A 14,709-nucleotide genomic window follows, 5' to 3' on the forward strand; every position below is an offset into this window, starting at 1 on the left:
GTAGACAGGGATGATCAGGGAAGGCAGACCACAGTATGAGCAACGAGAGCACAGTGTGAGAGAAGGAAAAAGAATGGCAGTACTCCACCAGTTGGGACATTGCGATAAAACTGTAGAGGCTTGGACCTTCCATTTTTTTTCCTAATGTTTCTCACTCTTATCTGTCAGAAAGGTCAGAGGTAGTCAGCAGCTTGTGCTCTCCACAGTGCTCCCATCCAAGCTGAGCAACACCAATATAAAAGAGTGAGGGGGGGAGAGGGAAACCTAATAGAAAAGCAAGGTTAAGAACACATGAGTGTTGCAAGGTGACTCAGTGCAATTTATCTTCTCTGCCTCTTAAGCTACTTCAGTGTCAGAAAGCCTTGTAAAAAAACACCTCTGAATGGCATGCATCTGCTGAACTGAAGAGTCACACTCCATTTCCCTGTCCTCCTGCTGTCCCCGAGCCCCATCTTGCCAAAGGAGGATGACAGATGGCAAACATTTAACTGACCTCTCTAGCGGGCATTCAGAATGCCCAGAAACTCGCTGCAATTCCCACAGTGACAATCCCAACCCTGAAAACAGTGCCAGAATGCAATCTCTAGCCATCTATTTCCAAAAATAAAACAAACAATCTGTTCACTTAAAGCTTTAAGCACAGGTCTAAAAAAATGTGCAAGTTTACACTGACTCTGTCCTATCAGCTTTGCCCTATCAATAAGTACATAGTAACACAGCCTACTTGTGCTTAATATTAATGTTTGCAACTGAAAGCAGAAGCCTAAGGCATCTAAATCCTATGGAATTCAAGTATCCGCCTCTTGCAGGCACATTCAGATAAAAGCCAGTCAAAACATCTACTCCTCAAACACGAAGTCCTACAACAGACATAAACATTATTTTGCAATATAATTATATACAGAGAACTATGGTAAGGAGATTAAAAGTGAAGTTAACCAAAGTTGCTTGAACAAAAGTTGGGAAGCATCAGAAATAAGGCCTCAATTCTAGTAAATACAAGTCTAGTATCTAAAACCTTATTAAGTCTTCACTCTGTGGTGTTCTCCAAGCCACTCAAGGCCCAAACAGCGAGGCAGAGTCCAAAGGGCAGACTACAGCTGTAGGTGTGCTCCAAGTGCTCACGCTTAGAGAAGCCTTAAGACACCAGACGATGATATTCAGTATCACAAAAAAAAACAGCGCACCGCTGTTACTTAAGAAACCAATACAGTATTGCCCAGTAATTACTAGTTCTTTAGAAATCAAAGAGTTACTAACTACAGCAAGCTCACATCGCACTCTGCAGACAAAATTTCACTCACGAGAGTACAGATCAAATGATCCAACTGTGTTTGAAGCAAAATCAGAGGCTGGGCAACGGCACCTTTAGTCCTCAATTTCTGTACCTCGCACACGCATAATGATCAGGGATGCCTGCTTTTTGTCTTGAGCAATGAACTCTTAGGTGAAAATTCTTCAACAATCCAGATACCAAGTTCAAGAAAAATCTGACTCCTCCAAAAATAAAGGATATTTCTCTGCGTATCCATTTCCTATGCATGGCCTGCAAAAGGCATGTCATTCTTGACATTCATCCCCCCCTCGTTTTCCTTCTTCCCCTGCCAAAACACAGGACAAAAACAAAGGAGGCCTTCACCCTTGAAAGTTTCCCCCCACCTAGTTATGGTTTCGTGGATGTACTAATTTTATTTTAAATGAATGAAGTATTTAACTGTTTTTGAGTTTTACCATATGCTTGCTTGTAATTTAAAAAAACAAAAATATCATAGTGCAAACTGACAATCTTTCTGAGCACTTGAGCTCTCAAAATTTGTTCCAATGAGCATCAGAAAAGTAGATGGGCAGAGATGTTTAGGGATTGTTGACTTACACACAATCAACTATCAACCTTCCTGAAAATTATGCCTCATGAACAGGATTTTCACAAGGTGGAATTATATATGCACAGTCTCATGATTTTGTTTCCAGCATTTTAATCCAAAAATAGAAATTATATTTCTTCAATATGTTTTGATTTGGATATAAAATGTGTTGTTTTGCTAAAGGCAAGGTGAATAAATTTTCTTCTGATCTAATATTAGCCTATTATCTCTGTTAAATCTTCCATAGAGGAAATGCACACATCTAGAAATGCAGCACCATCTGGCTAGGAATAGCTTCTGTTCTGAACTAATAGGATATGAATTTCCTTCTTTCCTGTAAGAAGGAATAAAAAAAGAAAATAAGCAATACAAAAGTAAATGCTTATAGAAGATGATAGTTTTTTGCCATCTTCTTTCAAACTTCATAAAAAAGCTAAGGCTGTGGAGACTGTGAGTTACTCAGAATAGTGAATAAAATCTGTAGTTAAACCAGGTTTGTGGATCCCTATACAACACTGCTACAACTTCACTTCGATTAAAGACACTGAGCACTGCTAGGCTCTACCACATAAATGAATAATTTGTATTTTACGAAAACAAGGCTTCATTACTTTAAACCAACTGTTTAACAGAACTGGAATTCAGCCTGTACATGTACTCTTACAAGCAATGAAATACAACAAGGAGAAAAACAGGAGTGGAAATTCCCCATCTCAGCCTTGGTGAGTTGCTGACACCGCAAGAAGCCACACCAACACAACAAATGTTGGAGGACTATTAGCAAGTTTGTTACCTTCAGCAGGATTAGCAACAAGCCATTTGGTAACAGATCTTTAGGAGCTAGGAACCAGCTCTACCCTGTGCCAACTTAAAGGCAGTAGTTTTTGTCCCTTATTCTGCCTAAGTGCTAGAATTTGCAAGGTTTCTCAAATTCAGTAAAGCTGCTGTTATTACTCTGCAAGAAAACCATCCCTTAGTCTATAAATGAACTGCCAGATGTCCTGGCAACAAAGTCATCCAGCTGATGTATAACACAAAGCACAGTTTTGCAGCAGGCTGTTCCTGAAGAAGTCTCAGCTCTGCCAGAAGCCAGGTTCATGGGAACAAGCTGTATTAAATATCTCTAGCCCCTCAAAGATGGCATTCTACCTTTTCCAAAACCACAATGTACAGCTGTCATTTTATTATCACTACTCACAAAGCACAGCTGAGAGAGAGATCTGACTTCTTTTCAACTTAAAAGACAGACTTTTCTTTCTGGTAGAGCACTGCACACAGCCTCGACCTCTTACTGTTAAAAGACAGAAGTGGTGTATTCCCATGCAAGTTTCACAAGTATTGTGGAATAAACCTCCCTGGTAGTCAACATCAAACTGTTTTGTATCACTGCTAACAGGTCCTGCTAATGGCATCAGCGCCAAATCGACAGGGGAACTTCCACAAGGTCAACTAGGCTCACTCACCTACCAAAAGCTGAAAGTGGGGTACCTCTTACAGAGCCAGTTCTGGGAAACCAGGACCACTTTGACCACCTTCTTATTAAAGCTGTCCTAGACCTATCAGCAAACCTCTCTGCCTGGTAGGAATTTGTCTGTCTGCACCAACCCACTCGAGAGCAGCTACTCAACAGAGCTTTTCTGTGCATCTTGCCACTTGCATCTCATGTAGTAAAGCGCCACTGCACCCTGAACCAGTATGTTTTGCATGCACTTGTGCTGTACATCCATTTACCACTTCACAAAACGTCAACAGTACTAAGACAGTAAAAAGGCACAATACAGCATCCACAGGCACACTGATACCTCAGGTTAGGACAACCTTCTGCAGAACTAAATATACATTTTTAGTTGATTTTATAGTCCTACAGAAGTAAGTCATCTAAACTGGTATATTTGAGAAGACATGGAACTTGACAGCATTGCAGCAAATCCTTAGTAGACTTAAAAAAAATTACTATGCATTGTCCAAGCCTGAGGAGGAGGAAATAATTTTTGATTCAGGAGAAGAGATTTTTAATCTCATCACGGCTATGGCAAATGAGAGCAGCTTTGTAACTGTACTCTCTGCAATAAGTTCAGGGCATGCAGCCTTAGTAATAGAACAGTAATATTTGTGTGGACTACACATAATTTTTTGCCAACGTATTTAAGCTCTGTGAGAGTACTAAATAAAAACAAAAAACATTAAAAACCTTTTTTTACATGCAGGCAGCTATACCAATATTAAACTCTTCTATTGGTTTTGCTTATTTCTGTGCATTTACAAGAAGTGTATCTACATCACGGATTATACTTAAATACATCAGTGTATACATAGTGCTGTTAAAACAGCACAAGAATTTCACATATAAACGACAGCCACTACTCACATATGCCAGTTTATTGTAAAATTTCAAGTCAGCATATATGCAGCCTAGGACCAAAAAAAAAAAAAAGTGTGCATGTACTAAAGGGAACAACAACAACAAAAATCCTGGTACAACTAATGAAAAGCCAGTGACAAAAAGCTGCAAGTGTTAAGAACACTGACCAGGAGCATTAAAAGCATGACACCAGACCATTTTTCCATTAATCCAACCTCCAGCCCCCTCCCCGCCCTCCCTCCTCTCCTTTGTCTCCCGCTCTCCTACACAATATTCCGTCCATCTCACAAGACCTGCTTTTCAGATCGGAGGTCAGATTTAAATCCCCAAAGCACAGCAAAAGGCCTATATTTGATTACAATGCTATATGATGTCACGTATCCAAGACAACTGAGGCATTATGGTCTCCTGGGGATAAAACTGCCTCTTGGTCATAGATTTAGGCAACCCGGCATGTGACTGATCCGTTTGTCTCCAGACGAAAAATGCGTGCAGCTGCGCTCCCCAGCAAAACACATCACCGAAACAAAAGGGCCAAAGAACCTTTCTCACAGGGCAGCACACACAGCAGGGACGGTCTCTCCCACTCCTCCTGCCTTGAAAATACTGAGGGAAAAAAATAATCAGAAGAATGATCATTTACAGGTTTAAAAAGGTGCTCAGCATCTTATTAAAAATCAGTTTGAAGAACAGAGCATTTGGAAACCTGTAGGCTTACAGATTTCTTTTTAATCTTGGTATGTGTATGGCTCAACAGAAAATAAAGGGTTTCCAGGTATTTACTGGAATATTTTCAGGCTTCTCTCATTTTTAATGACCCTTTAATGTTAACACTCTCCAAAACCCTGTGATCTAACTAGGGGAGGGGGGAAAGTAGTAAAATCTAATGAAAAGATCCAATATAAGAAGTTAAAAATTACTCTATAAAATTTTAAAAGGGAAAGAAATAAAAACGTATCAAAGCTGGGGTGGGGGCAGGCGGGAGCAGGAGGTGAGAAGGAGGGACGGATTTCATCCAATTTTCTAATTTATACGAGGTTTTTTAATATTAAATATTTAATATTTTTATATTAACAATTTAATATAAAACAAGGGTTTTTTAATATTATATACACACATGCACACACAAGAGAATTTTTGTGTAAAGTAAGTAACTTCAATGAAAATTATGCTTACACTTACATATGACCAAACAGCAATCCAGATTCTGTGCAGATGGGCCTTCAATGTTTGATCTCAGAATCTTTGAGCCATTTACTATAACTCTGTCCACAAAGAATTTAAAATTGTGAAGCCCTTCCAAAGACATTAGTCAGTTTTGGACACAGCTCCTTGTGCCTCAGATTTAAAATATGCACGTCAGAACAGTTTGAATATAATACAACTATTTGATTTAGCAGAAAAGTTGGGAAGGGAACAACAGCAAAATCTAAACTATTAAAAAAAAATCTTGATGTTTCTGGAGGAAAAAAGCTTGGTGTCTCAGGAGAAAGCATTTTTAAGAAAAATGCTTTATAGCCAGTAACAGCTTTTCAAGAAGTACCAAGTCTTACTTTTTAAATTCAGCACAGCTAACTTGCTAAACAAAATAAAAAGAATGTAAACCATTGATAAGTTCACAACTGAGCCATCTGAGCAAATGCCTTGCAAAATAATTCTGATGCTAATTTCCTTTTCAAGATAACTGACACATTTCTCTTCCATCCTCTGGAAACAGAAGTGAATATTCTCATTGCCACATTTCAGCTGATATCAGTAACAATCTACCAAACTCTAGAAAACATGCTATCTTTTTCAAGCAGCTTTTCTGTCTTCATCAGCATTAAAATATCAGAACTCCCAAGTTTCAGATGAAAACCAACAATTTGAAGTTTTTACTGAAGTGACCCTGTGCAAGATATAAGAGCAACATCAAAGCCATAACACAAAGTAACTACTGTATTACAAGTACAACTCTGAAATCACACAGCTTTCATCGATTTCTATTTTCGAGCAACTACTACTGAAGAATTCCTTACAGTCTACATTTTGATCAGAGTTTTTCAAGACTCTTTGGTGCCCAGTGAGGACATGGGCTTAGACATTGGCATTGAAGTATGGCTCATTTTCTTTCAAACAGTATTCTGAAAGCTCTGTAAGCAGGACACTAGAAAGGCTAAAACCTCAATAATCATTTAGTATCCATATGTACTGAGACATGCCAACATGTATGTAGTACCCACAGACACCCTCAGAAACACACAGGCATTGCATAATAAGCTAGCTACTTTTGACCTGTGTAGGTCAACAGCAGACATGAAGAACCAATGCAAACTAAAGCTAAGCTCTTAGTTCTGATTGCCCCTGTTTTAAAAACAAAAACAAACAAAAAACCCCAAACTCCTCCCCTCCCATCTGCCAAAATTGCTGGCTATCTTTCTCTTGATTGTACTCTGCAACTGTTTAACTTAAGCTTTCTTTTTTTACTTTATATTGAAATAAACCCTCTATTCATAATGGCTGTACCATAATATTATCTTTTATTCTACACAGTATCCACACAATACGATGACTGGGCCAGCCAGGTATTTTTGTTTAGCAAAAATATCTAGTTTATCATACAGAGCCTTGTACTTTAAAAGGCATACGTTCAAATATACATTTGAATACATATATAATTTATATATTCTTTTTTTATATATTTATCTATTGAATAAATATATATCTTGAATAAATAAATAAATGCTACAGAAGGTAGTCTGAAAGTAAAACAAAACAAAACAGGTACCTGTGTTAAAAAACAAGATACTTGAGATTTCTCATGTAGTATATTCAAAAGTCCAGAAGCATATGAGCTTGTACTTTGACTAGTCAACATTCCCAAAACAAACCTATTTGCTGATAACTGGTCTAGTGATTTTGGCTCACAGACCAGAGGCTGAGGGTTAAGTAATTACTGCCGGTGTTTGCAACAGGCTTCCCAGCTCCCACTCAGTTTTATTCTGTATGAGTTTTTCAGTCATTAAGTTCTCTTTAAAAATGGTAATAATCTTTTAGGCAACTACATAACTGCCCCAAATCTAAGCAGAATATAATGCAGGAAGACATGTCAAAATGAAAGTAAACAAGGGACCACGCACTAACCAGGAAACTAAAAGTAGCTATAGACTCAAGACTGGAACGCACTAAAAATAAATGAAAAAAGCAACAAAACATAAGCTGGTACAGCAGACAGGGTTTGGGAGTATGTCAAGTTACACGCCATGGAGTTCACAGTATAAATGTAACTGTTACCCATACAAAAAACATTGGTGGGACCCCCAATTTGCATAAAATGCATAAGTAAAATAATACAGAGATCAAGCAAAATAATACAGAGATCACTGTATTATGATCAGAGAGCACTGCCTGAATACCACCAATTCAACAGTTAATAGATGGAGAATGCTCTCACTACAATGAAGTTGGAGACATACAACCACGCTGCTGAAGGGCTTATTGAGTTGTGCTGATCTGTTGCTCTGATGTGGGCAAACCAGATTCAGCACCAGTTACAGAGGAAGAATGGAGCTGCATTTTACCCACTCTCTCACGGACAGTGGCTAGCATACAGAAATAATCACAGAAATTGTAGTCCTTAGACCTTATCTTAAGCCAGTATCACTATACTATATTTCAAAATTGTTCCATTAATAAGTTCAAAGTGGCAGCGTTAGCCAATTTACACCAGAAATACCATTCTGCAAGACGGCCAAGGTGTATGAGGATGACTGACCCAAGTAAATTATATTAGGATTTTCTACCAGCAGGAATGAGGTAAAAACAAGGCTGTCACTCGCCCAACTTATAATCTAGTCTTTACAAAGAATATAGAAGGAAAGAGGGGAGAAATTTTCTGCAGCTATAATAATCAGTTTAACAAAAAAGTGCCTAACACACTCTAACCTTTGAAGAAAAATAAATTAAAAAAAAAGAGAGTTCTAAGTTCAGACCTTTGAGATTTTTCTCAGTTTAAAACTGAACATAATTGAAAAAAAGCCAAAATCTGCATAATGATTTTTAGTATAAACCTTCTTATGTATGCAAATTCCAAGCTTCCCTAAAATAATTCTTGTACATAAGTAATCATTGCGTAATACGGATATTTCTGTCCTAAACACAAGAGGTAGTCCTCCCAAGTTACTGACTTGACAGACCTCCAGGCACTCAGCATGAAGTAGCAGTCAGCAGCTCTTTTCAAGAGAGAATACATTCTTGTGGTCGCGCTTCTGGAGCTATAACATTTTAAAGGAAGGAGACAAAATACCCAGTCCATAAGGATGCTATCCAGTATCAGACAGCAGTTCTTCCAAACCAAGTAATTTATTACCTAAACATGGGCAAATTGTCTCCCACTTGTTGACTTGAATTGTATTTTGCAAGTACCCTGAGATACTGCTTTATACTTTTACCTAACATGGTAAGGAAGAGTAAGAAAGTTGTTCATTCCATAATGCATACTCAGAACATTAAGTTGGAAGGTACATCCAATATGATAGGGAATGAATAAACACATATATCACACATAAAGGCCCAATTAAAGAAAGTTTCTCAGACATTTCTTGTTTTCCTTATGAATTTCTTTTCTATGAGCCAAAGAAGCTGCTGGTATCTGTGAAAAGACATACACACACTACACACACAGAATCAGACAGCAACCAATTCTTTAATTTGTTATACTGGAATATGGACAAGGTTTACAGTTGGCAAGTGCACACTTGCCTAAAGACAAAGCGAAGTGCTTAAATGAGTCACTAAGTGCCAATGACAGCAGAATTTCTGCACAGGAAGTTACACAACACCATTTTAATTTTCAAGCAGTGAGGCACAAAAGGTAGACTGAGGAACTTGGCTCGTTCTATCCATTTCCCTTAAAAAAATTAACTGGTTGTAACTAACACAGAAACATCATCTGTACCAGCTTATACATAATATATCTCATTACATGAGAGGGGAAACAACAATAAAAGCAAGCTTAAGGACCCAAATAGAAGAAAACGGACAAAATTTACACCTATGCTAATAGGTAATAAGTATGCCTTGCTCCAGCCATAAAGCTGACACCCTTTACTTACAGGGACAAAAAAAGTGATGGGCTGCTTTTCATTGATTCACCATCTGGAGAGGAAAGCTATATTTCTGCATAGCTAACTTTTCACCTTGGTGTTGCAGTAAGAATATCCCATTGGACAGAATGGCATAAGAGACGTATAGCAATAGTGACCACGGAGAGACCATCGGACCCTTCTGTTCTGTGACCTTCTAAATTATAATCTAGCTATGCAGCAATCCAGTTTATCCTGATGCGTTATTACTAACATGGGAACATGTATTTGGCAAAAACTTTCAAGTGTCTGGCATATTTCCTCCCACAAATATCAACTCCTTTTAACCCCAACAATGAGTAGCCAAGGAATGATGAAGGTGGAATTATAACCTTAATGAAAGGGCATATGCAGTTCTACTGCTTTTATGGGAACCAGTATTTCTACGCAAGAACTGCATTAGTTTCTAATTGGTTTAAACTAAATCCATATACAGCACCTAAATCAAATTATCTTGTCCACTAAAAGAGTTTGCCTTTACTCAACATGTCAGGATTTCAAGCCAATCCAGTTGAGCAAGCAGAGCCTGCATTTAATAAAGATGGTAAAAAATGAGACTCACAAGCCTCTGTGAGTGATTTTCTTTCCCAGCCACAACACTTGTTTGTCCATGAGTCCTTTTTCCAGTTTGATAGTCTATGGCACATCCTTTTTATCTGTTAAGACACTTACTGGACTAGCACATTCTTACACCAAGATAGTTGTTGGCAATGCTGACACCTTCCACCACCAGCTCCCCAGAGGAAAAAGAAAGGTTCTGCAAGAAGAAAAAACACTGGCAGCTGGAGCTGCTGAATTAGTTCACTCCTTGTTTGACATCCATTTTGGATCAAAAATATTTTACTTCTGAGCTAACCAATCCCTACAAAGCTCTTCCAGTACAGCTTAGGCAGCACTACTTAAAGAGGTCACGATTTCATCCTCTGGTCAAGATCATGACAACAAAGACATCAGACACAGACAGCAACCAAGTTTTATTCTGTCAAAATGTAAGCGCACTTAGAACTGACTGCCTAAAGTGTTAGGGGTTCAGTGCCTCCAGCTCCTCCAAATCCCTCTGCTCCCAAAAGGTGCTCTGCAACTAGAACCAACTCAGCATCTTCATCACACTCTGCAAGTGGAAACATGATTTACACTGGAGTTCAGTTTATAGCTGTATCCCCCCCAAAAAAAAAAAAAAAAAAAAAAAAAAAAAAAAAAAAAAAAGAAAAGATGAAAGCAAATCCAGAAAACCTCTCTATGTATTTCAGGTAGCTCAGACACATGAAGTAAGAATTTTCATCTCCTCCCTACTTCTGTGAAACTCACGTTACAGCCTGACAATTCTTTTAAACCTGCATAAGCAACAACAACCGCCAGAAGAAGCATTTCTTCCTTTCTCACCACCCTGGCTGCTCATTCCCACCCTTACATGGATTCAGTGTTGGCAGAATCAGTGATGTGTAGAACTGGATCAAAGGATGGAGCTGGAAAAAACTAAGGTCGGAGCAGAGAGATAGTTGTAACCCAGACCAGTTCCTGTCTCATCTGTTGAACAGCCGTACTGCGAAGAGAGCAAGGTTAGAACATATGAGATACGGATGCTACTGTGGTGGCATTGTGAGTTTAAAGTATAAGTCAACCTCCTGTGTCAGACTCCATAGTGAGGACACTGCTCTTACATCCTGCATGCCAGCAGTCCCCGTAACCTGAATGCAATGAATAAAGAACACACAACTTGCTACTGTCCTTCTTGTTTCCCTCAAGTAAGAGTACTTAACTGTCAGAGTATGCAATACTTTTCCCCAGTCCACCTACTACATGTTCAGCCAACTCCAAGATGTTGTTGATACTTACTAACAAACAATAGATACTTAAGAAACATGTCACCCTAGAAATCAGTTGTGACAATTCATCATCTTATTCCATAAACAGCACAGGAGAACTAGTATATCCTGCACAGTATTCTGCAGCTAGGTGTACGAAAGCTCTTCCCAACATCAGAGACAGATAGATATGAGTCAGACCTGAGTAGAAGCCATATTGCTACAGCAGCATGATGCTGAGTTCAAAAATAATATACATTGCCTTTCAGTTAAGTTCATTAGCTCAAGCTCCGTGCCACATTAATTGCTACTATGACTTTCAATTCAGAGCTGACTTTTTCCAGCTGTCTTAGAGCCAGGGAAATATGAATTAGCACCTGCCTAAAAAAATACCAACTAGACAAACTATTGCTGGTTTTATGACATATTATAATGCCAGTCTAATTTATCTTGTATCACATCAGACTCATAGGGGGGGAAAGAAAGATCTAAACCCAACAAAGCAGAAGCTGATTTAAATGATTCATGTATCAGTATACTACAACCTAATCACTACCAAATCACTACCAAAGTCCATTTAAATGTAAGTCCATCAATAAGAAGGATATATAGTGTCAAAATTATCATGACTTAGTGAGCAGATATGTCAGCAGAATGAGTCTATAAAGCTTCTAGACCATTCTGAATATGGAGAATACGTTTTACTCTAACCAATGTGAATTTAATCAAAAGTATCTCACATGATTTAATCTAAAGTATTTAACCTGGCAAGTGCAATAGGCTAAGAGAACACACACAGCTCAGTTACTCAGGGCTCCAGTGGACATGCAGAAAAAGATTAAAATGAGATTGCTGCAACTGCTACTGTCCCCAGGTATCTGCTTGAATCCTTCTGACAGACATTGCATGACCAAGGCAAGCAATAGTAAGTTACTCCATCAGTTGACTCCATAAAAGGTATTTTTAAGCAAACAAGGCCAAAACAACACTGTGCAAATGAAGACACAACATTATTTTGATTAGGTAACAGTTATATCCCCTCAAAAAAAAATGAATTTAAGTAACAGAGAAAAGATGACAGGTAATTCTAGTTGTTAAAAAAATAAAAAGGATAATTTCATATCTCACACATCATTGTTTGAAGCTATTTTTCTACTAATTCAAGGTCTCGCCGCTAAACTTGTGCTGAATTAGAGGTTAGGCACAAGCCTAATCAGGTTATCTTCACAGTCTTCAAGTAAAACAGAATTCGGTGTTTTCAGCTACTACTTTATGTTTTGCATAAAGCGTTTCTCACAAAATGTTTTCTCTAGCCAGTCACCAAGATGAGGTTTATTGGACCCTGCTCAAGATTACTCCTTATTTTCTGTTAAAAAATCTTTAAAAATCTTAAAATTTTTAAAATTAAAATCTTTAAAATTAAAAATCTTTGTTTTGGCCTTAACAGAATCCAGATCTCTGTGAACAAAAAACCAAAATTCAGAGGCCAGCAGCATTTGCATATTTGAAGAAGAAAAGGGTGTAAATGCAGCATTACACAGTTCAGAAGCCACCGAGGCACCTGAGTGTCAAACTCCACCTCACACACCTAAGAGTAAGAAAACTCTGAATCACAATGTGAGAACTCAACCTTGTGTTAAATACGTAAGAAAAGGCTTTCAGTTCTTTTGATATAATCTATACGACACTTTTAGCAGAGCGAAGCGTGTTATTTCTCCCTCGCGTTTTTTAAAATGTGATTTTGGTATCAACAGTTTAAACTCTTGCATTCCCGTAGGAAAACTCTACCAATCTTGTCAAACACAAAAACAGAGATTCATAGGCACCACGCACGGTGGAATAAACTGAAACGCTTACTGCTTGTTTAACTGAATCACCACAACACTGACAGCTCCGGAATTTTATACTTGCGATCCTGTCAAAACTCTTGAAATTTGTAAGAAAAAAACAACAACAGCAAAAACCACCGAAGCCACTGGCTGCTGGGGCCTCCCCGGCTGTGTCCCCAAAGCATGCTCGGTGGGGAGGACGCTGGCTCTTAAATTAAAAAGGGGCTGGGGGGGGAGGTTAAAGGTAGGAGCCGCGGGGCCGCGCGGTCGCTCGCCGCGGCCAGGTGCCGCCATGAGCCGCGCAGGGAGGCGCCGCCCGCCCGCCCGCGCGCGCGGCCAGCGGCGCACAATGGCCGGCGCCGCCCGGCACCCGCCGCCCTCCCGGCCGCGGCGGGCGCAGGCAGAGCGGGAACGGGGCCGCGGCCCGGCGCGGCCGCGCTGCCCCCCCCGCCCGCCAGCGGCAGCGCGGCGGGGGGCGCCATTTCGCGGGCCCGGCACTGCCCCGCCGCCCCCCCCCCCCCCAAGGCCGCCGCGAGGAGCGGGGCGACCCCCCCGCCACCGCAGCGACCCCCGGGACAGCCGCTCCGCTGATGTTTCAACCTCTTAGGACCAAAAAAAAAAAAAGGAAGATAAAAGATAAATGAAAAGAGACCCCCCCCCCGAACACTCACACGCATTATCCCTCACTTGCTCGAGCGGCGCCCAGCGCACGCTCACGCCTTCCTGCTCCTCGCAAAGCCACTTCTCTGACACATTTCAAAATCCCGTGTCCCCCCTTCCTCCTCCTCCTCCCGCCTGCCCGTAACAGGCGGCACCGTGGCGACACGCGCCTCGCCGCGGGCCCCACGCGGGCCCCCACGCGGGCGCGGGCGCCCCTTCCCCGCACCGCCCCCGAGCGGGACGCGCGGCGCCACTTCAGCGCCGCGTGCTGTTTCCCCATTAAAGCCGTTCAGAGTGCTTAAAAAAAAGAGAAAAAAAACATAAAAGAAATAAAAAAGAAAGAAAGGAGACCGCAGCCGACGGAACGGGGCGCGCCCCGCGGACGCCCGCCGCCGCCCCGCGCTCACTCACCGCGCTCATGAAGCCGTGCGGCCGGGCGGCGCACGCAATATGGCAGCGGGGGGATGTGTCAGGGCGCAGCAGCTGCTGCTCCCTGCGCAGCGGCGGCGGCGGCGCCTCCCTCCCCCGCCTCCCCATAGCAACGAGGCGCCCAAGCCGCCAACCCCTCCTCCCCCCGCCGCGCCGCGCCGCGCCGCGCCCCGCCGGCCCGGCCCGGCCCGGCCCGGCCCGGCCCGGCGGCCACCGAGCCCGAGCTCGCCCCGGGGCCGGGCGCCGCCGGCCGCGGAGGGGCGGCGGGGGTGCTCCCGGCTCCGCGCCGCCGCTGTAGGGGGGAAGGTGCAGGACACGCTGTGGGGCCTGGGGCGCTGTCCTGGCGTGGGGCTAGGCCATCTCACCATGGGCCTAGGCCCTCCTAGCATGGGGCCAGGGACACTGCCCCGGTGTGCGGCTACCGTGTCCCCCCATGGGGCTTGCAACACTGCCCCGGCATGGGGCTTGGACACGTCCCACCACGGGGCCATGGCCATCTCACCGTGGGGCCTGTGACACCATCCCTCTGTGGGGCCGTGGCCGTCCTGCTGTGGGGCCTGTGACGCTGCCTCAGCATGGGGCCTAGGTCATCCCACCGCGGGGCTTCAGCCATCCCAGAACAGGGCCCGGGACGCT

The 14,709-nt window shown here is 42.0% G+C and overlaps 1 protein-coding gene across 3 annotated transcripts in view; it reads right to left on the reverse strand.

The window, feature by feature from the left end:
- The window catches only part of FOXN2 (forkhead box N2), a 44,742-nt gene extending 30,577 nt beyond the window's left edge, over positions 1-14,165 (reverse strand). For all 3 annotated transcript variants that reach the window (XM_062571713.1, XM_062571714.1, XM_062571709.1), the window contains exon 1: positions 14,056-14,165. The gene's annotated coding sequence lies outside the window, so the exon portion shown is untranslated. The remainder of the gene's footprint in view (positions 1-14,055) is intronic.
- Positions 14,166-14,709: the final 544 nt, after the last annotated feature.

The sequence above is a fragment of the Rhea pennata genome, chromosome 3 (genome assembly GCF_028389875.1).
Source record: "Rhea pennata isolate bPtePen1 chromosome 3, bPtePen1.pri, whole genome shotgun sequence".
Taxonomy (NCBI): domain Eukaryota; kingdom Metazoa; phylum Chordata; class Aves; order Rheiformes; family Rheidae; genus Rhea; species Rhea pennata.